We start from the raw sequence: 24,420 nt of genomic DNA, 5'->3' as shown, positions 1-24,420 counted from the left end.
GGGTATTATGCTGAGTGAAGTAAGTCAGTCGGAGAAGGACAAACATTATATGTTCTCATTCATTTGGGGAATATAAATAATAGTGAAAGGGAATATAAGGGAAGGGGGAAGAAATGTGTGGGAAATATCAGAAAGGGAGACAGAACGTAAAGACTGCTAACTCTGGGAAACGAACTAGGGGTGGTGGAAGGGGAGGAGGGCGGGGGGTGGGAGTGAATGGGTGACGGGCACTGGGGGTTATTCTGTATGTTAATAAATTGAACACCAATAAAAAATAAATTAAAAAAAAAAGAGATTCTATGACGGTCCAAACCACTGTCTATGCTTTTAGTGTCCCCCAAACATCTGGAGTATATCAGGTCTGTCCCATCACTGCTCTAAGACAGGTGAGACAAAAACCAGTCCCTTAGGTAGCACTCAGAGAAGCTGGAACATTGGATGTGCACTCCAACTTTCTCCCTCCTCATTGGCAAGCTGGGAATTGGGGGTTTTCTCTCACTTGTTCTGTGCTGAGAGGAAGAGCTATGGCAAGTACTAGCGTGCTAGTTCAAACCACTGTCTTTGTTGTCAGTAACCCTGGGCATTTGGAATACGCTGGGTCCTATTATCACTCTGAAACAGGTGAAACAGAAGCCAGTCCTTCAGGCAGCCACCAGAAAAGTTGTAATGATTGACATTCAGTACAACTCTTTCCCTCCCCAGGGAAAAGGTAAAAGTTGGGGGGTTGCCCACGTGCTCTGTGCTGAGCAGGAGGAGAAGCAGTGGTGAGTGCCCACGTGAGAATTCAAATGGCCATCTTTGTTATGTGTGGTCTAGCCTATGCCAAGTCCTAGAGCACTCTGAGAAAGGAAACAGAAGCCAGTCCCTCACACAGTACCTGGAAAAATCAGGATGTTAGATATGCTGTCCAATTCTTTCCTTCCCTAAGGAGAAGCTGGAAGCTGGGGTTTTTAGCTTGCTTATTCTGATGAAGCTGAGGGAAAGAACTGTGTAAGTGCCCACACATTCGTCCAAACTGCTGCCATTATTCTCTGTAGGCTCCTGGGATCTAGAATATGCTGGGTCCACTCAGCATTCCAATACAGGAGAGACAGGAGCCACTTTTTTTGGGTAACAGCCAGATAAGTTAGAATGTTGGGTACGTAGACCAACTCTTCCTCTCCTCAGAGAGAAACAGGAATTTTTGTCCACTTGCTCTGTGCTGAGTTGAGGTGAGAAGCTGTGGCAAGTGGATACATGTGAGTTCAAACCACCACCTTCCTTCTCTGTAGCCCCCAGGGTTTTAGCACCTGAAGCCCTGTCAGTGCTCTGAGACTTGTGAGAGAGAAGCCAGTTTGTTGGGCAGCACCCAGAAAAGTTGGAACAGTTGAAGCACAGTCCAGCTCTTTCCCTCTCCAGGAAGACTGAGAGCTGGGAGTTCCCTATGTTGCTGTGCTGGGGACTATGGCGAGGGAGTGTCTCATGTTTTCCTGCCAGTTTTAATGTGGCACTTGCCTGGGGTGTAGGAGCCTCTCAACTAGTTTCTGGATTTCTCACAGAGAGTGGATCCATGGAGATACAGAAAGTTTAGAGTTTCCTCTTCTGCCATCTTGCTGACATCTTTTTGTAAGTTCATCTTTGTATCCTGTGACTTGAACTTGGTTTGTTTTTTGTTTTTTGTTTTGAACTTGGTTTTCAGTTCTAGGAGTTTTTCTGTAGATCCCTTGAAAATTTTTATGTAGATCATCACATCAAATACAAACAGATATTTTTCTTTTCCAATTTGTATGCCTTATATTTTCTTTTCTGGCATTGTTGAGCTGGATAGGTCTTCCATCACTATGCTGAATAAGAGTTATGAGAGCAGATATCCTTATTGCCAATCTTTGGGGACAAGCATTCTCTCTTTCATTATTAAGTGTGATGTTAGCTATAGTTTTGTAGCTGCTCTTTATCAAGTTAAGGAAGTTGCCCTCTGTTCTTTATTTATTGAGAGTTTTTATCAGAAGTAAATTGGATTCTGTGAAATGCTTTTACTACAATTTATATGATTTTTCTTCCTTAACCTGTTGATGTGATGGATCACAATAATTGATTTTTGAAGGTTGAGCCAGCCTCGAATCCCTAAAATAAGCTCTATGTGGCAAAGGTATATGTTTCTAGTTTTTTATATATTCTCGAAATCTACTTTCCAATATTTTGTTAAGGATTTTTACATCTATATCCAGGATAGATATCAGTCTTTACCTTTCCTTTTTTTTTTTGCCTGGTTTTGATATCAGATTAATCAGTTTTGTATACTGATTTGAGAAATGTTCCTTTCTCTTCTATTCCTGGAAAAGTCTATGAAGAATTATTATTGATTTTTTTAAAAAACCTATGTTAGAATTCTCAAGTGAAATCATCTGACCCGGGCAGCCCTGGTGGCTCTGCAGTTTAGTGCCGCCTACAGCCCAGGGCGTGATCCTGGGGACCCGGGATCAAGTCCCATGTCGGGCTCCCTGCATGGAGCCTGCTTCTCCCTCTGCCTGTGTCTCTGCCTCTCTCTCTCTCTCTCTCTCTTTCTGTCTCTCATGAATAAATAAATAAAAATCTTTTTTAAAAAATCATCTGACTCTGGACATTTTTTTTGTGAGTTTTAAATTACAAATGCAATCTCCTTCATAATTACAGTGCTATTCAGATTATCTATTTCACATTGGGTAATTTGTGATAGTTTTGTTGTTGTTGTTGTTGTTGTTGTTGTTTTCCAAGAATTTGGTCCATTTCATCTTGAATGTCAAATGTATGTGTTCATAATTGTATTATCCTTTTGATGTCTATTGGTTCTCTAGTGACATCCCCTCTTTCATTCCAGATTTTGGTACGTTTTTTGTCTTCAGCTCCAAGTCCGGGATATATATGTCAACAAGAAAATCCAGAGACCTCACCACCATGTCATTCTTCACATCCCAAGGTTCCTAGCTGGTCTGGCTTCTGCTCTCCACCTTTCAGTGTCTTCTTGCATTTATTTTATAACTAATGTCCAGGAATTTTAGCTGATATTAGCAGAAGGAATAGGGGAAAGTATGTCTATTCCATCTTTCTCTTTCTAGAAATGGAAATGCACCTCGGTGGTTTTGAGTAAAGGAGTAATAATGTCTGCTTTGTGTTTTAGAAACATCACTCTTGTGACAGTAAAGAATTGATTAGAGGAGAGCAAAAATCAAGGTCAAAAGTTCAAGTAGAATGCTCCTGTGGCCCTTAATGAAGAGGGTCGGTAGGGATTTGGCAGTGGGCAAGTCTCTTCTCCTCTCCAATGAGTCATATCTTAGCAGCGGTCTCTGGAGACATAGTGTCCTCTACTACCCAACTCTGTGGTTTCCACTGCCTCCAGAGTCTGGCCCAGGAATATGGATTTTGTATAAGCTACTCAGGTGATCTATTGTATAGCTAGGATTCAGACCTGCTTTAATCAGTTCGGGCTGCTATAAACAAAATACCACAGACTGGGTGGCTTTAATCAACAGACACTTATTTCCTACAGTTCTGGAAGCTGGGAAATCATGATCAAGATGTTGGCAGCTTTGATGTCTAGTAAAAACCGTTTTCCTGGGGCAGCCCGGGTGGCTCAGTGGTTTAGCGCTGCCTTCAGCCCAGGGCCTGATCCTGGAGACCTGGGATCGAGTCCCATGTCGCTCTCCCTGCATGGAGCCTGCTTCTCCCTCTGCCTGTGTCTCTGCCCCTGCTGTGTGTTTCTCATGAATGAATAAATAAAATCTTAAAAAAAAAAAAGTCTTCCTTGTTTGTAGATGGCTGCCTTCTTCCTGTGTGCTCACATGGCCATTTCTCAGTGTGTGCCCAGAGTACACTAGCTCTTTCTCTTCTTATAAGGGTACTAATCCCACTGTGAGTCTCATGAGTGGGTCTCACACTTATGCCCTAATCTAAATCTATTTACCTGCCACAGCACCCCTCTCCTAATACCATCACATTGGGGGTTAGGGCTTAAACATATGAACTGGGGGGAATACAAATATTCAGCCCATAACAAGACTCCTTTGTCTCTCAGTCAAGGTCTCTCACATCTGGCTACTATTCAAATGACCTGCAAAGCTTTATCCTAAATTCTGAGACCTGTGTCAAATCAAATTTTCAAAGGGAGAGAACAAGCCCCATTTACTCATCTGTAAAATGGACACAATAATGGCATCTTCTACATTAAGGTTGTAATGAATATCAAATAAGATAGTATATATAAATCATCTGTCATTGGGTGCTTGGCAATTATAACTTTTTCTAAAAGCTCCCCATATGATTCTAATGTTCACTCAGGACTGATTATCACTGACTACTCTATATGGTGGGCAATTCAGACTAAATCGGCAAAGAGAACTAGAGTCCAGTAGGCAGAAGGGAGTGAGGTTTAAGGCAAGATTTGGGGGTCTGCAGCCTTTGGTTTTGCTATGAAAAAGATCGATTAGGGACATGGAAATTCCCATGCTGATCTTCTCTTACACAGTGTGAGCTCACAAAGGTTTTGCACATTTCCTTATGTAAGGGCACACAGCTGACAGATGGGAGAGCTGGGCCTTTAGCGGTTCTGTCTCGGAAATCAGGCGTCTTCCCACTACCCACCACTGCACTCTAAACTGTTCAGTGGTCATCATTGCTTTTCACCACAAGAAGACTCTCCCTTGAAGACTTTGGCCAACAGATCTGTTGGTCTAATTTCTGCAATGTTCCTTAGGGCTGAGAGACAAGAGCAAGTGGCTAAGTCTGTTTATGTTTTATAAGGCTCAAGGACAAGACCCATCCGTGATGCTCTATGTGAAAATAGTCATCTTGGCAAATAATAAGCATGTAATTTTGTTCTGCATAGAAAAACTTCACCTCTAGAGATGGGGTGATAGAGAATAAAAAACTAAAAGCACATGTTTAAGAGTCACTCAGACTGGATTGGATAGACGTGAAGTGCCTAGCATATGGTAAGTCTTGCATAAGTGGAAACTGTAGTCACTAATATCTGTGATGATGCTCAGATGCAACTGTCTCTGAAAAAGGAATGGCTCCAGAAGCCTGAGGAGGCTGAGAGCAGAGCAGAAGGCTACAGAAGGCTGAGAAACTACTGGTGTCCAACCCCAGCTTCTATCACTTCCTCAGTGTATGATCTTAGACAGAAAGCCACCTAACCTTCCAGCCTCAACTGCTTCATCTGCAAAATGGGTACAGCGATGGTACCTACCTCATTAGGGCTGTGGTGCAGATCAAATGAGATAATGTATGTAAATCACCTGCTATTTACTGGGTGCTCAATAAATGATAGTTATGATTACCCTTTCAAGGTGAAACAATTTCCAGCCAAAGCATTAATATCAGTGATTCCCTTTATTTGATGAACCAATCTGCATCTGATTAACTCTTTGTAAGCATCTCTTGGGGTAGAATTGTAATGTGTCCTTCACTCTCATGAGGAAGATTTGGCTGGAATTCTGTACCGAGGAAATTAATGGCCTCTGCGAATCTATTTGCATAAGTACTTGTGCTATCACAGTGACATTAAAGAACGCATCCCGATCTGGTCCTGTCAGCACAGAAACAGAGCTGCAGGGACGAAAACACACTTGAGGCCTGGCGATTAGTTGCCCTAATACTTATTCCCCAGAAACCTGCCTTATTTTGCTAAGAATGACTGGAAAGGTTATGGCAACAAAGTGGCTGTGGAGGAGGAATATCTCAGGAAAGATGTCCAGTTTCTGAATGACAGAAATTCCGCCTGGGGAGAGGAGATAAAAATCCAGCCCCCCAATGCCTACTGCACACATCACCTCTAGCCTTTCATCCTAGGACCATGACCTTCATTGGTTGAGGGGACACTCTGTGCCCCTCAGGAGGGACTTGACCCTCTCAAGGGTTGCAAGACAGAGCCACCCACATCCAATTGCCCTGGTCCAAACAAGGGGATATATCCAAACATAATATAGCCCCTCATTATTCTTCATTATCTCTATAAAGAGCAAAGGTGCACTTCTACAAATATCAGGCCTGGCCTTAAACCTACAGCAGTAAAAAGGCATCCACACTATCAAAGTCTAGTGGCGCTGTAGTTAGAAGTCCTTTTTTTTTTTTTTTTTTTTTTTTTTGTTGTTGTTGTAGTTAGAAGTCCTATGCCGAACTTAAATCCATTTCTGTCATTTCCTGGCTATGTGACTTTTTTTTTTTAATTTTTTTTTAACTTTTATTTATTTATGATAGTCACAGAGAGAGAGAGAGGCAGAGACACAGGCAGAGGGAGAAGCAGGCTCCATGCACCGGGAGCCCGACGTGGGATTCGATCCCGGGTCTCCAGGATCGTGCCCCGGGCCAAAGGCAGGCGCCAAACCGCTGCGCCACCCAGGGATCCCTGGCTATGTGACTTTTGGTAAATTTCTCAATTTCTCTGTTCCTTAATTTCTACATTGCAAAGTGAAAGTAATAAGAGAATCTCCTCATACGTCTAAGGTTTAAATGAGAGTGCTTTGTAAATGCTGGATATAGCAGAAGCTCTTAGCAACCCATAGCTATGTTTATTATCCACCCAAGTTGCATTAAGATAAAGTGGATAATTGTTTTAGTTATCTATTTTGGGGAAATTAACATGTATTATTTTTGAAATTAAAAACATAACTTTTAAAATCCTAAATATAAATTCTATTGTTAGACATCTTTTATTACTAACCCAAATTGTTAGACATCCACTATTACTATTGTTTACCATTCACCATTACTATTATTTGCATTAAAAATAATGCATAATGATAATCAATTACTAAAAATTTAAACATAAATGAACAAATGGAAAAATTCTTGAAGTAAGTGAAAGAGAGTAAAGATACAAAAATATGGCAAACCAAACCAGTTGAGCAGGGTCTAGTGCATACCCAAATGCTATGACCATTGGCCAATTACTGAATCACTTAACTGTATGTATTTTCCATGCCCGTTTCCCTATCTGAAAATTGGATTATAATAGTACTGATCTCACAGGTTTCATGAGAAATAAATTATATATCACATGTAAAAAATAAGATAAAGTGGATAAAGTCAAAGCATCTTCCTACTTAGGGCTCTGGCCTTGAGGTTGAATATACTCAAGTTGTTTTTCATATTCAAGAGTATTTCATAATTTAAGCTGACAAATAGCTAATCACAAATTGAAGCGTTGTCCTAAATTTGTTTTTTATCAAAGTGGATGCTTGAAATGTTGGAGAAAGTATACTCTCATATATCGCTGGTAAAAAAGATAATCTTTATATCTTGTCTGAAGAGGAATCTGGTATTATCTACTAAAATAAAAAATATAGATACACGTCAACCTAGCAATGGCACTCTTGGGAATCTATTACATAGAAATAAAAGCACTGAGGGGGGTCACCTGGGTGGCTCAGTCAGTTAAGTGTCTGCCTTTGGCTCAGGTCATGATCCCAGGGTCCTGGGATGGAGCCCCCACATTGGGCTCCCTGCTCAGTGGGGAGCTTGCTTTTCCCTCTCTCCCTGCTTCTCCCTCTCCCCCCTGCTCATGCTCTCCCTTGCTACCTCTCTAAGTCTCAAATTTTAAAAATCTTAAAAAAGAAAAGAAAAGAAAATCACTGGGAGTGGAGGGAACATTTGTGAGAAGAGGTATGGCTGAGTTAAGTGCACAACCAAACCATAGCCTTTTATATCACCATTTAACAGATTCAGGTGGTCTCTATGGTGGACTCTTGAGTGAGAAAGGCAAGGCGTGGCAGTATATTTACTAGCATGCCACTGTTCTACGCTAAATGTCCAAAACATCCCTTATCTGTGTGTAATGTAAATGTCCTCTATGATTATGCAAGCATGCGCTGCTGGGGGTCTACCCCAAAGATGCAGGTGCAGTGAAATGCCGGGACACCTGCACCCCGATGTTTATAGCAGCAATGTCCACAATAGCCAAACTGTGGAAGGAGCCTCGGTGTCCATTGAAAGATGAATGGATATAGAAGACGTGGTCTATGTATACAATGGAATATTCCTCAGCCATTAAAAATGATGAATACCCACCATTTGCTTCGACGTGGAGGGACCTGGAGGGTATTATGCTGAGTGAAATAAGTCAGTCGGAGAAGGACAATCATCATATGGTTTCACTCATTTGGAGAATATATGAAATAGTGAAAGGGATTATAAAGGAAAGGAGGGGAACTGAGTGGGAAATATCAGAGAGGGTGACAAACCATGAGAGACCCCTAACACTGGGAAACGAACAAGGGGTGGTGGAAGGGGAGGTGGGCGGGGGGTGAGGGGTGACTGGGTGACTGGCACTGAGGGGGCACTTGATGGGATGAGCACTGGGTGTTATGCTATATGTTGGCAAATTGAACTCCAATAAAAAATATATATATATATACATATAAAAATAAAGAATAATTTAAAAATATGATTATGCAAGCATGTATGGAGGTATGGACAGTTATTCACATCAGTTACCTTTGCAGGGACAGTATGGAATGTAAGAAGCAAAGGCTGCACATTGTTTAAAGAACGATGTGCAGAGTGAAAACTTGTATTCTATCGTCCCATTTAGGTAAAATTGCGCGTGCGTGTGTGTGTGTGTGTGTGTGTGTGTGTGCACCCGTGCATGCATGGGCACATATGTACCTGCAAATATGCAGGATGGTCAGCAAGATGTTACCGGCATATGTCTCAAATGGGATGAAAAGTAGAAAAACATTCACTTATTTGTCTACTTATGTATTCGTTTACTTTACACAAGTTGAACCTGACAATTCCCCTCAGGGGACATTACATCTTAGTAATGTCAGAGTTGCATCTCAAGATTTAGAAACTGTCTCAGAGGCCAATGATTTCCCCTCAGTACCCTCGATGGGCATCGCCAAGCTTCTCTCCATCCCTCTAGCACACTCCCTTCTTCCCCACTTCAGGGCCCAGGTAGCTCTCATGCATATCCTCTCGTCGTTGGCTCAAACAGCGTCTCCTCACCTCTGTGACTAACTTAGGTCCCCTGTTCCATCTCCCAGGAGCACACTGTACTTATGTTTGCTGAATAACATCCTACAGACACTGTTTGACACCCACGTGTACTCAGTCTCACCTGGGGGTGTGTGGCCTATTGCCTCTGGAGAACTTCAGCAAAGCTCAGTTTTGGTTAGTTCCACTAGAGCCACAGAGAAACCCAGAAGTTGCATTAGCAAGGCTGCCATCCATGTCCACATTTAGCAATTTTTTTTAAGTGGAACCAAGTCCCCTGCATCCTCTAACAGCAGCCTGGGTGACAACAAGGCAATAGCAGGGGTTCAAAGACCTTCAGAAACTTAACCTTTCCTCCCATTCAGCAAATACTTCATGAGTGTGTAGCAGGTACTGTGTTGAGCCTTGGAGAAACAAGAGTGAGTAGAAGTTGACGTGGTCCCTGATCTCATGGGGCTCGCAGAGTTGGGGAGGAGACAGCCACAGAGGAACAGGAGTCCACAAATGAATAAATAATGACAAGTCATGCAACTGCAAAGAAGTAACAGTATAGGGCAGCCCGGGTGGCTCAGCGGTTTAGCGCCTCCTTCAGCCCAGGGCCTGATCCTGGAGACCTTGGATGGAGTCCCACATTGGGTTCCCTGCATGGAGCCTGCTTCTCCCTCTGCCTGTGTCTCTGCCTCTCTCTCTCTCTCTCTCTCTCTCTCATAAATAAATAAAATCTCTTTTTATAATAAATTTATTTTTTATTGGTGTTCAATTTGCCAACATACAGAATAACACCCAGTGCTCATCCCGTCAAGTGCCCATCACCCATTCACCCCCACCCCCCGCCCTGCTCCCCTTCCACCACCCCTATTTCATTTCCCAGAGTTAGGAGTCTTTATGTTCTGTCTCCCTTTCTGACATTAAAGAAATAACAGTACAGGGAACTAGCAGAGCAATATATTTAAAAATGTGACTAGTTCATATGTGTGCTATTTTTAATGTAGATAGATGTAGCTATGATTGATTCATTTAAAGTGCCATTAGATTCTTAGCTGCTTTTTGCCCAAGTGTTTTTTCTCAACCACTACATTCTAAGAGTACAACCATCATCATTGTGGCAGTTGGGAGGGTGGATGAAAATAGCAAACATTAAAAAGCAGCTTTCACACATGTCCATGCTTGGAGAGAACCCATGGTCTTTCTAAATGAATACTGCATTGCTGTGCCGCAGACCCAACATGGATTTGGAAGTGATTACTGACCAATTTTTAAAAATTTATCAAGTGGTCCCCAAGATTAGCTGTTTGATTTGCTTGGTAAAGATGATTGCTATTTTAACAAGAGGTGTTCATACTCAAAAGAATTTTAAAACACTAGTCTAATAAAAAGCTCTCAAGTCATAATGCATGCTCACCCCCCTCACACACACACACACACACACACACACACACACACCCCTGGTGAGCATCTAGCAAGAATTAACAAGCAGCAACATGCCTATGAAAGAGAAGAGTTGCAGACTTAATATCCGTGCTGCCATCACTCATCTCCCAAAGCAAGCTAGCAGCAAGACGAAGGAAAAACCACCACCCCTCCCCCCACAGTGTGGGCTAGGACCGGATCCAGTTTGCAGAAGGATCCTGCATATGGGGTGGAGGACTGCCCCCACATTTTAGCCTGGGGAATAGGGAGCCTAGGTACAACAGCCTTGTGCTGACCCCATGCGGACTCTGCAGGGGATCCAGAAGGAATGCAAAGTTCAGTCTGTGTCCTCAGAGAGCCTGCAACCTACCTGGGAGTCAAGATCTGCTTATAGGAAAAATACAGGACTAGAATATCTCGTTTATCTGAACATACAGCAGAACCAGAACTTTGGTGGAATCAGAACTCCATATAAATTGATCGCCCAATTAACTGAGATTTTCTGCTAAGTGTTCATCCTATTTATTTGGATAGTTTGCACTGGAAGAGGCTTCTAAACGTATTACGAGTTTGTTTTATTCAATGGAACATTCTGGGCATCATTTAACCTTTTCTTGATGACTCAGGGTCATCAATATGAACACCCTTTATTGTACCTCATCTGCTTTTGCATTATTCTGAATTCTCTTTCTTTCCACATCTGGCTGTCAGCTGTCACTGCTCACACAGTTGGTGAGTCTGTCTGTCCCAACCCTCGCAGCTCTGGACCGATCATGGATAATAACAGCAAAAACTGCATTGATCCCCTGCTATATGCCAGGCCCTGTGCTAAGTGCTTTGCATGGATTAATTCATCAAATCCTCAGTGCGACCCTTGAGGCAGGCACAATTATTATCCCCGAATTGTAAATGGGGTAAGCAAGGCCCAGAAAGGTCAAGTCATTTGCCTAAGGTTACACAGCTTCATGTAGCAGAGCCAGAATTTGTACCCTGATCTGATCTCAAGATTTCAAGGTTTTTACCACCATTTTAGTGCTTTTCAAACCTTTCTGACAGTGAGAGACAATCAAAAATATATTTTTTCTCACCATACAGGAGACAAAAACATGTAAAATAAAATCACAACTTCTAACAACACATTTCTTGTGTGGAATACATTCTGATATTCTATTCCATTATCATCATCATCATTATATCACTAATGTTGGTTGCGACCCACTGAAACGATTTCCCAGCCCATTAATGGGTCACAACTCATGGTTTAAAAAATCCTGTAGCACATTTTATAGCTAATCTGCAATGGGGACTGGGTTACCACTGGCCATATGACCCCTTAGCGTAAACCAGAAAAAGGTGCCTCTTCCTTGAGATGCTTAATTCCATCTTCCAACAAATTGTCAAAATATATTGATATTGTTAGATTAAGACACTTTACTGGCATCTGCCAGAAAATGGTTAAAAATAAATGTCTTGATATCAACATGATGAAGACAAAATGATGTTGTGAGTGCCCAGTGCACAACTGTACACTTTAGCCCTGGTAGACAGAGAACCCAGGTGACGATATGAGTTAAAAGGTGAGTATTAAATGAGTCAATTTTCTCAGAGGACCCGCATACACAGGATTTGTCGCAGATCTTTTGCTTTCTCCTTTCTCCTCAATTCCCATAGGATTGTCAGATAAAGTATAGGATACCCTTTTCAATTAGAATTCCAGATAACCCATAAATAATGTTTAGTGTAAATATTCCTCCATACAATATTGGGGATATACTCATACCAAAAAATCACCTTTTGCTTATGTGAAATTCAAATGTAACTGGGAATCCTGTATTTGTATTTGCTGAATCTGGCAAACCTATTTCCAACACACGGGTGGACGGATGTAGGTCTTGCCCCTGTGCCTTCCGAATCTGGAGCAGTTATCACACGACATGGGGGTTGGATGCAAGTCTGTTATAGCAGCTCCAGAGCTGTCACAGGTTAGGGCCAAGTGGGTAATCCTGAGAGGAAGACAGAATTAGAGAACATCAGTTATGTGAGTTTATGAAAGCACTGTGGGCTGGGGGGATTGTGGGAGACTCTCGGAGGACACCGGCCTAGAAGGATAAGGAGGTTGGAGACAAATTCTAGGATCTGTTTCATGAGAAAAAGCTGATGCTCCGGTGAACTAGGCAGTGTGTGTGGTGCTTAGCAGGAGATGAGTTTTGTTAAAGCAGGGGCTGAGTCATTTCAAAGATCACCTAGGCAGGGGCACATGAGAGTAGTCAGGAGAGTCTTTTTGATAGCGTTTCTGTAAGATGGATGGAAAGAACTAGACCGATACAGGAAAATTATGATGGTACTAGACTTGCTAAGTGCCAGGCAATGTAATAAGCATTTGATACGCATCATTTCAATTGACTCTCACAAGACAGGCCCATTATCGTCCCATTTTATGTCTAAAGAAACTGAGGCAGAAAGTGGATCTGATGAAACATGGCCAGGGTCACATAGTTTATAAGTGGGGGGGCTGGGCTTTGAACCTGGATGTGTCAGGTTCCGGGTACACTTCACCCCCACACTACGCTGCTAAAGGTGATGTGGGAATAAGGGAAAGGAATGTTGTAAAACACAGCTTCTGAGACACCCTAAGTACTGTGTTGTGTCAGGGACAGAGAAACATGAGCTGATGCAGGTAACAACCCTGAGATTAATGAGGTGTCCTATAACACTATATCCTTGCTGCTTTGTCCCAGCAAAAAGCAAAACACACTTTTTGAAGTGAAGTGACATGTCTATGGCATCCCAAAGGGTAATAAGTCCCATATTTTTTTGGCCCTCTTTTCTACCCCTTCCAAAAACTAGAAGTAAGTCTTGCCCTGACCAGAAAAGAAGAACCCAAGAGTCCCAGCCCTCATCCTCGGTATTGCACCCACAGGGTTTAAAGTCCCACATAAATACAACAATCATTTGGGGATCACAGGAGCCATTCTACTGGTAAGCATTCTTTCCCCGGCAGAAACAACACAAATCCCAAACAAAAAGCAAAACCACCATTTGTGGTCTTCTTTTAGATGCTCCTTCTTGCTGGCTGGGCTACTCATCTGTAATCTATTCAATCAGAAACTTGGTACTGGGTTAACAGATAACACAGCTTTAATTTATTTGCCAAAACACTTGGCCTCCAAAACCTTATTATTATTTATTTACGCACCATTGTTAGGATACAATGCCTGTACTTTGTGATGGGAGCATTAACCACAGACGGGTCTGTTATCAACGTTTGAGGACTGGTTGTTACTGTGATTATTTGTTGCTGGTTCCTTTGCTCCCAAGCATCCCCCTTCACAGGACCAGCTGAGCTAGGCAAAGTGAGGGCGGAGAGTGAGCTGAGGCACGCTCTGTGCTGTGCTAGTAAACCAGCTCTCCCAGCAGTGAGAGAAAGAAACAGCCCCATTTGTAGCATTTGTTCATTTCTGTGGTGTCAGCACACCCGGGGTGGCCATTTTAAGCTACCAGTGTGACCCCACCGAATGTGAATTTGGGAACAGATACTAACAATAGCTCTCCAGGGCCTGCATAAACCAAGCAGGGAAGTCTGTATGGCGCATCAAAAAGGAGTTGGGGACTGGTCAGACAAATGACACTTTCTCCATACAATAGGTTACCAAGTGGTGGTTGAAAATGCTCCTGTGGATCTATAGTTATTTACTTATAAATTTTCTAAGCTTTTGAAATAAGTAGACCCATATTTTTTACCACGGAAAATAATCAGCAATATGCTATTATTAAGAGTTTTTGAAGTCATCCAACAATATTAGTAGGATCCCATTGTAACTTTTTTTTTTAATTTTTATTTATTTATGATAGTCACAGAGAGAGAGAGAGAGAGGCAGAGACATAGGCAGAGGGAGAAGCAGGCTCCATGCACCGAGAGCCCGATGTGGGATTCGATCCCGGGTCTCCAGGATCACGCCCTGGGCCAAAGGCAGGCGCTAAACCGCTGCGCCACCCAGGGATCCCCCATTGTAACTTTTTAAAAGGTGTGTGCTTGCTCACAAACAGAAAAATTATTTAATGTTAGTTAAATAATTACCAAAATATTAATGTTAGTTTTCTGTGGGTGGTAAAATTATTATTATTATTATTTTACTTTCTTCTGTTTAATATTTCTATTTCACAATTTGTTTACAATAGGCACATATTACTTCTATATTCATATATATATATTTCTAATTTTAAAAGTAGGAACTTGAACACCTTGTTATTTCCTGAGTCCTCTTTCATTCCTTCACCCCCTTCTCCAGGTAGAACTAGTGAGCCGGGGATGGGACATCGGCTTGAACCAAAGCACACCAGGAATACATCCCCCCCCACAGGTCTTACTCTACTTTCCTGAATACCACTCAGGGGACAGGGGTCACTTGTCCAATATTACAGAACCAATGAGTGGCAGTGCCCTACCATAGAATTCTCAAGGCCGGCTGCTCAGGCGCCAGGTCTCCCCACAGCAGCTGCCTCTTGACTGCACCACAACAGGTTATTCTAGTTCAACCCTTTACAAATAAGAAATGATAGAGACAGAGCAATTCTGGGGGATTTAAGTTCTGGGTAGGTAGATTTGAGTTCTGCAATCTGAATCACAGCACCCACACACTAATTTCTTGTCATTATCTTCTGAGAAATAGGGATCTCACACCTCTAGTTTGCTAGGCTAACTGGTGACACTTTTGCCTGTCAATTACACCATGATTAAATAAACTTGGAAGTCAACCCCTGGTGTAAATGAAGGGCAAGAGTGTTTGCCATAGCCGAAAAAAACAAACCATCATAAATAATATTGTTTCTACGTGAAAACATGCTCAAGGTTTCCAACTGACTCACATACTAACGTCTGGAACATGACATGATTCATTTGTAAATTGGGGGCTGCCAATTGGGGACCAGGTGGTCTGATCTAAACAGATCAGAGCCTTATGCTTCTCATATGGAAATATCTTTGCAGACATGCTATTGTGATCAATGAATAATTTTAAAGCATTTGGGAAATGTTAATTATTGATCCTGGCTTCCCTGACCAAAGCAGGATCTACAAAATGCCACACAAATTCAGTTCGGTCTCTATGCATTACCAAATAACTGTGCTGATTGCCTTTTTCTCTGGCTGGCTATTTTCAAACAGTTTGGTAACAGCTCTGGTTTATTCATAGAGAGCTCGATAAAGTCAGGAATCAAATGCTATTACCTAGAACACATATATAAAGAATGAGAATGCCTTTAAAGAGAAATCCATCTTCCTCTTTCCCAATCAACAGAAGTGACTCGGGTATTATTAGAGCTGCCCGGTTGTAATCCACCCTCTGGGATGCCACTTCTTGTACCTGGTTATTACTATGCCTCTGTCCCCAACTTTCCAGTTTCTTCCTTCAGAGAACTCCAAAAACCATGTTTTGAAAGATGTTTCCCCAGGAATAACAACAAACTACTAACTGCTTTGTTTTGGTGGGGGAAGAGCTGTTAGTTTATGCTTCAAATGTGTGCCTTGAAATGTGACAGCTTTCCGACCTGAGAGAATATGTCATTTATTTCAGGACTCTCATTGGGCATGCGTCTGGTCGTGGCAAATGATGGCTACATTCTATGAGACACCCCACAGAATCTGTTTCTAGACCAAAGAGGAGACCGTGAGGACCACATTCAGTTTGAAGACAGTACAAAGCTCAACAGTATGAAACCAGGACTTTTTGGCTGGAAACCAGAAGGCCCAGGTTCTAGTCTTGACTCTATAATTGCTTAGCTGTTTCCCCTAGCATGTCCCCTCCCTTTTCTGAGGCTCAGTATCCTCATCCAGAAAATTAGAGTTCTTCTAACTCTGTGGAATTTCACGGAGGAAGCATGGGAGCCAGTACATCTTGAATGTGATCTAATGGGGAGGCCATCTGGTTAAGCGAGGTTATCCATCAAGAGGCTCATCTTCCCACCCGAGGGCAGTCCATCAGATGTGGCCTTGCAGGAGCAGTCATCAAAAGTTCCCAATTCCTTTTTATCCTAGATCAGGTGACAAAAGGGGCAGCTGAGAAAGTGCAGCCAGTTCTTCCTTGAAGGGAGGGAAGCCCAGAGGGTGCTAACACTGAGCTCAGAGGAAAAGTGCAAAACACAAGACTTGTGGTAATTTCTGAATTGGGTCAGGGATGGGTGGAAATCATTTCGATTGTCTTTCTTCTTGTTTCAGGTTATGTTGGAACAGATTTAATCTCTGGATGATTTCCAAGTCTTTGAGAGACGACTTTGCCATGATTCTGTTTTAACTATCTCCCTCCCAGACCAGGTGATGTTCCTTAAGGGCAAGAGTCAAGCACAGCAATGCTTTCAGAGCATTTGCTAAATAAATGACTGAGTAGGCATTCCCAACAAAATTTTTTTAAAAACCTGATCTTAACAGAAAATAAATCAGCACAAAAGTTATCAAGTTGCTTGAAATGCTTTCTGGAATGAGGTACGAAATAAAATTAATGAAATTGATGAGATGAAATTCTTCTCAACAGTTTTCGATTCTCAAACTACAATGTCCTTAAGTTGGTATTATTATACTATTTGTGAGATCTGAAAACTCAAGGCAGAATTTTCCAACATTAATCCATACCATGGATACTTAAGTGAAAGCATGGCCCATATCTTAAGTTGAGATACCTCTGTACAGAGTTAGTCATTTACAGAAGGAATTCAGCAGAGTGATCAGAAACTTAGAATTCTAGAATTTGTTCTGCCAAGTAGCTCTTGGGCTAATTATATAACCTTTCTGAGCTACAGAATCATCATCTTGAAAAGGAGAATAATAATAAATCCTACTCAGGAAGCTGTTACAAGGAGTCAATCTGAGAAAAGGCATTACAAGTACAATGCCTGGCATATAGTGAGTCCTCGTTATTGTTGCTGCTGCTGCTAAGAATAAGAATAATAAATAACAACAACAAAACAGATATATATCAACTATTTAGTCCCTTTAGTTATTTGCAACCTCCTTCTAGTGTTATCCATACATGAGAAGGCAGGGTGGTCTACTAGAAATTGGTTAATTACAACATAGGATCCTTGAGCTCTAAGAATGAATACAAAGCATATACTTCGTTATACAAAATTCTAACATTATTTGTAAAATAGACTAATAGATATTCTGCTGAAACATACTCTTTTCCAGTCGATTGCCCATTATTAACAGGCTTGTTTCAGTTGAGCTGTGTATTAAGAATTACTTGATCTGATGGTTTCATATCATGGAGAAATAGGTGTTATTTACTAGGCTTACCAGATTTAACAAATAAAAATACAAGAGGCCCAGTTAAATCTGAATTACAGATAAACCAAAAATTTTTTAGTGTAAGTGGATCCAAAATATTGCATGGGGCAGACTTAAACAAAAGAATTACTCATTGTTTATCTAATATTCATATTTAACTAAGCACTGTGTATGTTCTGGCAAACCTATTTTTATACAATAATTTGTCTTTACAACTTCCTAAATATATGTATTTGATGACTTTTTAAAAATTATTTATTTATTTATTTATTTATTTATTTATTTATTTATTTATTAAGACAGAGACAGAGAGCATAAGGGAGGGGCAGAGGGAGAGGGAGAGAGAGAATCTCAAGCAGACTCCACACTCAGTATGGAGTGACTCAAGCAGACTCCACACTCAGCCCCCCTGATGTGGGGCTTGATCTCATGACCTGAAGATCATGACCGGAGCCGAAATCAAGAGTAGGATGCTTAACCAACTGAACCATCTAGTCACCCCTGATGATATTTTATAAAGAATATCCATTTAGGGGCACTGGGGTGGCTCAGTTGGTTCAGTGACTGACTGGATCTCAGCTCAGGCCTTGATCTCAGGGCTATAAGTTCAAGCCCCATTTAGCAGTCAGTACCACTAGTTTCTATCACAAAGTCAACTAATTATATTTTTTTCAATGTTATAGTATTGACTCCTTGTTTTAAGAAATTTTAACAAAACTTCCATAAATGCAAGTAATACAGTTTTTACTAGCATTAGGCACAATTGCCTCAACAAACCACCAGCAACTCCAAAGGAATCCATGGTTAAGTATAAACTCTGACTAGGCCACTTTGAAATGAATCTCATGTTGGAAACCAGAGCTCCAAGCCATTCCATTGAGGAACATTTCTGCTAGTTCACAAAGGTCATATTTACCTGTAGCTAGTGGCATTTCCTTGTTCTTAGATAAGATACAACAAAGGGAAGTGTTCGGTTCCAGGTGAGTGGGAAAGGGTGTAAGAAATAGGAAGATAACAGTGTTTGGTTCAGGTGGGAATGTATCAAGCAAAGAGTTCACTCTGCTACACAATCAAGAGGCAACTAACTGGCCATAATGCAACTATTATCACCCATTAAAATCTTGTCCTCTTTCACTCGGATTTCTATGTAGAAAATTCTGACTGCATAAGCACCAGAACTTTCCTTTCCAGAGGGGGGGGGGGGGTGCAGTGAGGTTGATATTTATATTCAGTGTTTATATAAACTTAAAAGAGGCTCAACAGCATGTTCAACAGCATGTCCTGGCTGTGTCCTCGGTAGTATCTCTAGTTAGGAATCTGTACGGGAGGAGTTAAAATAATTATAAGTCTCCAATGTACTCATGCTCATAATTGAAAATTAGATAAACAATAGCTTTGCAGCAGCATCTACAAGACAGAGAATAACAGAAAAGCAAACACAACCCTGTAAGAAAAACACTCTAGGACGACAGGCTGATCTCCCTTCACAATACTGCTGTGCCTCTAGAGAAAACTGCCAAGGTTTTAGAAATCAAGTCATTTTAAAATCATAAAATGGAGCTCACTTTATAAAGGTGATTCTACAGACTTCCCCAAAGCAGATGCCTACATCTGTTGTCTGGACAAATCTGAACAAAATCAAGTATTTAAAAAATGCTAGGAAGGACTTCCCAATGTCCTTCCTACTTTTTCCGGAGTGTGAGGTGGGGGTATGTTCAGAGAACAGGAACACGAGCTAGGTAAGTAAATACTAATAAAGGTCTTCAAACGTCTTATCAGACTAGGCTCTATTTCTCCTGCACATCACTCCCGAAAGTTCCAAAGTGTGTTTTTTGATGCAATTGTGAGGAATCTTAATGTATCATTAACTGTGGTAATCCGTTTGCTAGACGTGGAGCTATGACACAGCAACTTCCTTATCCCTGCTCTACACAACTGTCCTTAAATCTTGTCAAGTTCCTTTGAGACAAGAAGCCATGGTATCCTTTGGCCTGGAGATGTCCCAACTATACATACCTATGAGAGAAGCCATTTGTGTATGCTTGGGAAAGAACAGGATTTGGGGCCAAAGACCTAGATTTCAGTCCTGGCTTTGTGACTTCCTGGCATTGGAACCACAGAGAGGTTGCGTATTCTCTCTTACACCAAATAGCCTTCTCTGTAAAATGGATGGTTCTAATCCAATGAGAAGCTGCCCATGGAAGTGATCTGTAAATGGTAAAGCAGTATAAGAAGGTTATCGATTGTTCTTATTAAAGATCTCAAGATTGGGGACGCCTGGGTGGCTCAGCGGTTGAGTGCCTGCCTTCAGCCCAGGGCGTGATCCTGGAATCCCGGATCAAGTCCCGCATCGGGCTCCCTGCATGGAGCCTGTTTCTCTCTCTAGCCTATGTCTCTGCCTCTCTCTCTCTCTCTCTCTGTCTCTCATGAATAAATAAATAAAATCTTAAAAAAAAAATAAAGATCTCAAGATGGATTTTCCCCCTTGTGCTAGCAGGGTGGGAACAGGGCAGGGGTGGCCTTTGAAGAGGCTTCTGGTGGCTTGCAGAAGGCCATGGTCTGGAATGTTAAGCATCATTCTGGCTTAAAGACAGATGGATTGACCCTGCAATTCTTATTTACATGCATCCCCTCAATGACTTTTCATGAGTCTAAACTAGAAAGTCAGCTTCTTTTTGGACAGAGCGCCTTCCTGAGGAGTTGAGCCTCCCCCTCTTCTGACAAAAGCTGCATCTTCCCCAAGAAGGAATGAAAAACGCAGACAGGCTCTTCAGTTCCATGTAGCCTGCATCTTCACAACTGTTGCCAGGTCTCACTGGCCAAATATTGGAGGCCATTGATGAGTCGGGCCAATTCCAATAATAATGTTGCTATAACTGCTAGCATTCTCCTTCACTGAGTGTGAAACTGAATTAAATAGCTGAAAATCACCACCCCACCTAGGAAAGATTTTTCTTACTTTCAACCACACAGTTACACGCAAAGTCAAGTATACAATAGGCAGTGTTATTTGTGAGGCACAGTGACATATTAGCTAATGCTAAAAGCAAAAAGGCACCCACTATAAGAATGCAATGCATTTTTTGAGTATTATGGGATTAATTCTGAGTATAATTTGGAACTGGAAGCATTATTTTTAAAAGCACAATTACCAGTGCTCAGGGACATGTAGCATTCATTGTATTCTCCTAACTGCCAAAAGTACAGAAAGTAAAAAGCAAATTCCTTTTGCAGTCTCAAGAACTTGAGTAAGCATAAGGTTTCAAAGTTCTCTCTCCAATTTAGAAACTTTTAGGTACCTGAAATAAAACTGAAAAAGTTTCCACTGGCCATGGGAGGTACTCAGTGAGAATTTTCTTTTGGTAGTCCAACTGATAGACTTCAAATGTTTCTATCTAGAATCAAGACAAGTCATTTGATACTGTGGGATACATGTTATATAATAATTGTCATGATTGTGCCTGTGGACAAATGGCAGATATTTGAGTATTATTTGATTTGTTGGCTTCCTAATTTCCATCTCAGAAAGAAGTATAAGAGGGGCACCTGGGTGGTGCAGTCGATTAAGCATCCAGCTCTTGGTTTCTGCTCGGGTCATGATCTCAGGGTCGTGAGATGGAGCCCTGGGATTGGACTCTGTGCTCAGCGGGGAGTCTGCTTAAGATTCTCTCTCTCAAAAAAAAAAAAAAAAAAGATTCTCTCTCTCCCTCTCTCTCTGTCCCCTGGCCCACTCTCTCTCCCTTAAATAAATAAATAAATAAATAAATAAATAAATAAATAAAAATAAATAAATGTTTTTTAAAAAGAAGTATTAGAAACTAGAATACATGTATTTTAATGTGCTTCTATAGTATTTGTTACCATTTTCTTTTTTTTTAATTTTTATTTACTTATGATAGTCACACAGAGAGAGATAGAGAGAGGCAGAGACACAGGCAGAGGGAGAAGCAGGCTCCATGCACCGGGAGCCTGACGTGGGATTCGATCCCGGGTCTCCAGGATCGCGCCCTGGGCCAAAGGCAGGCGCTAAACCGCTGCGCCACCCAGGGATCCCCTGTTACCATTTTCTTCATTGAATGCCTATTAGATTGTCTTACTGGCCTTCCCCCTGCCTTCCTTCCCTGGATACTACCCCACCTTCTTCATGGAGGGGTTATGGGAGGGGGGCTACCAGCAGCCATGTCTGTACAGTGTGACTCCCCCATCCCTTGACCACAGGTGACTGACTCAACTGTGGGCAGCCGACTATGAATTTGCAATTGAGACGAAGAGAAACTTGGGCTTAACCTGAGTAGCTGGACCTATAGTGCCAATGCGGATGCCAGGGATAGCCATCTACTGTCATGCAGCCTGGGGAGCAGAGAAAGAAAGATTCAAGTTGACATGCAGAGAGGGGCAGGGACGAGAGGGAGTGAAAGAAAAGTCCCAACCACTAACCCAATGTCTGGCCCCAGGTCATTCTTGAAGTCCAACTGCATTATCCCCTGGGTTCCTTGAGAACCCCAGGGTCTATATAAATTCTTCCTTTTTGCCTAAACTACAGAATGAATGTCTCTGTTACTCACAGCCGAGAGTTCAAATGACTGAGCATTCAAGCTTTAATTTTGGCATTCTTCACTTTTGAAAGAGGTACACTCACACTGAAGCAAAGAGTTTACACTCAAGGGTTCACCCGGGCAGGAATGGTCCAGGCATAGCACAGTGTCTTGCTCACATACTGTTTGCTGAATGAATGAATAAATGAATGAATGGAGGCATGTGCTCCAAATCACCAGGTATGAGCTTTAGCTGAGTTTCACAAAAGGCTCAGTGCCCACGAATTTAAGACTATCCATTTTCTAAATCTCACTGGTCAAAGACAGAAGTCTTAAAACAGCTATACTGAACCCTTAATCTACTGCTTTCAAAGCTGGTTGAAAGGCAGACCGGTAGTTACAAACATGGCACTGGGGTCAGGCTGATTACATTCGAATCACAGCCCCGCCCTCAGACCTCTCTAGGCTTCACTTTGCTCATCTATAAAATGGGGACAAGAACAGTACATAGCGCTGACACTTTGAGGATTACAGGAGATAATCCACAAACTGTACAATGTATATAGTAAGTGCTCACGAGATCTTGGCAACCGTTATGATGATTTCAGGGTCACTTTTATCTTTTATTTTTTATTTTTATTATTTTTTTATTGGAGTTCAATTTGCCAACATATAACATAACACCCAGTGCTCATCCCATCAAGTGCCCCCCTCAGTGCCCGTCCCCCAGTCACCCCCACCCCCCGCCCACCTCCCTTTCCACCACCTCAGGGTCACTTTTAAAGAAATAAGAGCAATCTGCTCAAATCTCACTTGGTTTACTACTTTTCTTTTTAAAGATTTTATTATTTATTTAAAGATTTTGTGGAGAGAGCACAAGCAAGGGGAGCAGCAGGCAGAGGGACAGGGAGAGGTGGGCTCCCCGAGGAGCAGGAAGCCTGACATAGGGCTTGATCCCAGGACCCTGAGATCAAGACATGAGCCAAAGGCAGACAATTTAACCGACTGAGCCACCCAGGCACCCCTCACTTGGTGTACTCCTTTGGATGAGCTGCTCTTCCTATCATTGACCCAACTCTTCTTTCTGACTTCTTCCCAGCCACAGTCTGCAGGACAGCTTGGTGGCAGACTTCTTCTGGATCACCCACCTTGCTATCCATATCTTTGCTTTATCTCGTGACAGTCCTCTAAGGGCTCCCAAACATCCTGTTCCCTTCTGCTCTCTTCAATCAATTCTTCAGGTTTTAAGTCTGTGATGCAAAAAATGTGGTACCAGGAGAGCCAACATTACTCAAGATATTTCCCCCATCACATGATTTTCTGCCATTTTTCAAATCTATTTAAAATGTTCTTGACATCTTTATGTTGCAGCACTATCTATTAAAGTAGGTATGGGTGAGGGGCACCTGGGTGGCTCAGTGGTTGAGTGTCTGCCTTTGGCCCAGGGCGTGATCCCACAGTCCCAGGATCGAGTCCCACATCGGGCTCCCTGCATGGAGCCTGCTTCTCCCTCTGCCTGTGTCTCTGCCTCTCTCTCTCTGTTTCTGTGTGTGTGTGTTGTGTGTTTCCCATGAATAAATAAATAAAATCTTTAAAAAAAATAGTTATGGGTGAAATGAGATATCTTAAGTTTCCTTCAAAATAATTAGGAAGGGGGGTAGATTAGGGGAGAGATGAAACAAGCATGGTCATGAAAACTGGGTGATTGGTACCGAGGGTTCATTGTATTAATCTACTTTTTTACATGCTGGAAATTTTCCATAACAAATAGCCATGCCCGGAAATGTTCTTAGTCTTCCCTCTGACATTTCTTTACCTGAACTGTATATAATTGTATTCGTACAAAATATAGTTTCTGTTTTTACGTATGGTGCTACCAGAAATGCTTCCAACAGGCGAAGAAGGCGCGTAAAACACTGAAGATGAGAGTGCAAATGAGATATAATTTTACATTGGTTTCATTCCTGTTTTGAGACTAATGAATGAGACAGGTAAAAAGTCCTGGGAGAAACCATCTCTTTACTGGGGATTTGAGTGGATAATTTTTCTGTTTACAACCAAAATGGTAAAACATGTGCTGTTCTGTGATACGGGTGCAATGGGTCAGCAAATGCCCTTTAAAAGACACACATGCAACAGAAGACAAATCAAAAGCCACATGAAAAACTGCCTCCACCTCGGATCAGGAGGTTTTTTGTTGATGCTTTGTAGTCAACGCACCAAAGGTATCATAGCAACAGTAATGGG

The 24,420-nt window shown here is 41.8% G+C and overlaps 1 long non-coding RNA gene across 4 annotated transcripts in view; it reads right to left on the bottom strand.

Moving 5' to 3' along the window:
- Positions 1-24,420, bottom strand: part of LOC102156336 — a 354,886-nt gene that overhangs the window by 90,534 nt on the left and 239,932 nt on the right. For all 4 annotated transcript variants that reach the window (XR_005386467.1, XR_005386466.1, XR_005386469.1 and 1 more), the window contains one exon: positions 12,151-12,362. This is a non-coding gene — a long non-coding RNA (uncharacterized LOC102156336). The remainder of the gene's footprint in view (positions 1-12,150; positions 12,363-24,420) is intronic.

This window comes from Canis lupus, chromosome X, assembly GCF_011100685.1.
Source record: "Canis lupus familiaris isolate Mischka breed German Shepherd chromosome X, alternate assembly UU_Cfam_GSD_1.0, whole genome shotgun sequence".
Taxonomy (NCBI): domain Eukaryota; kingdom Metazoa; phylum Chordata; class Mammalia; order Carnivora; family Canidae; genus Canis; species Canis lupus.
Note: the sequence above shows the minus strand (reverse complement) of the source record. Positions and strands in the feature narration are given on the sequence as shown.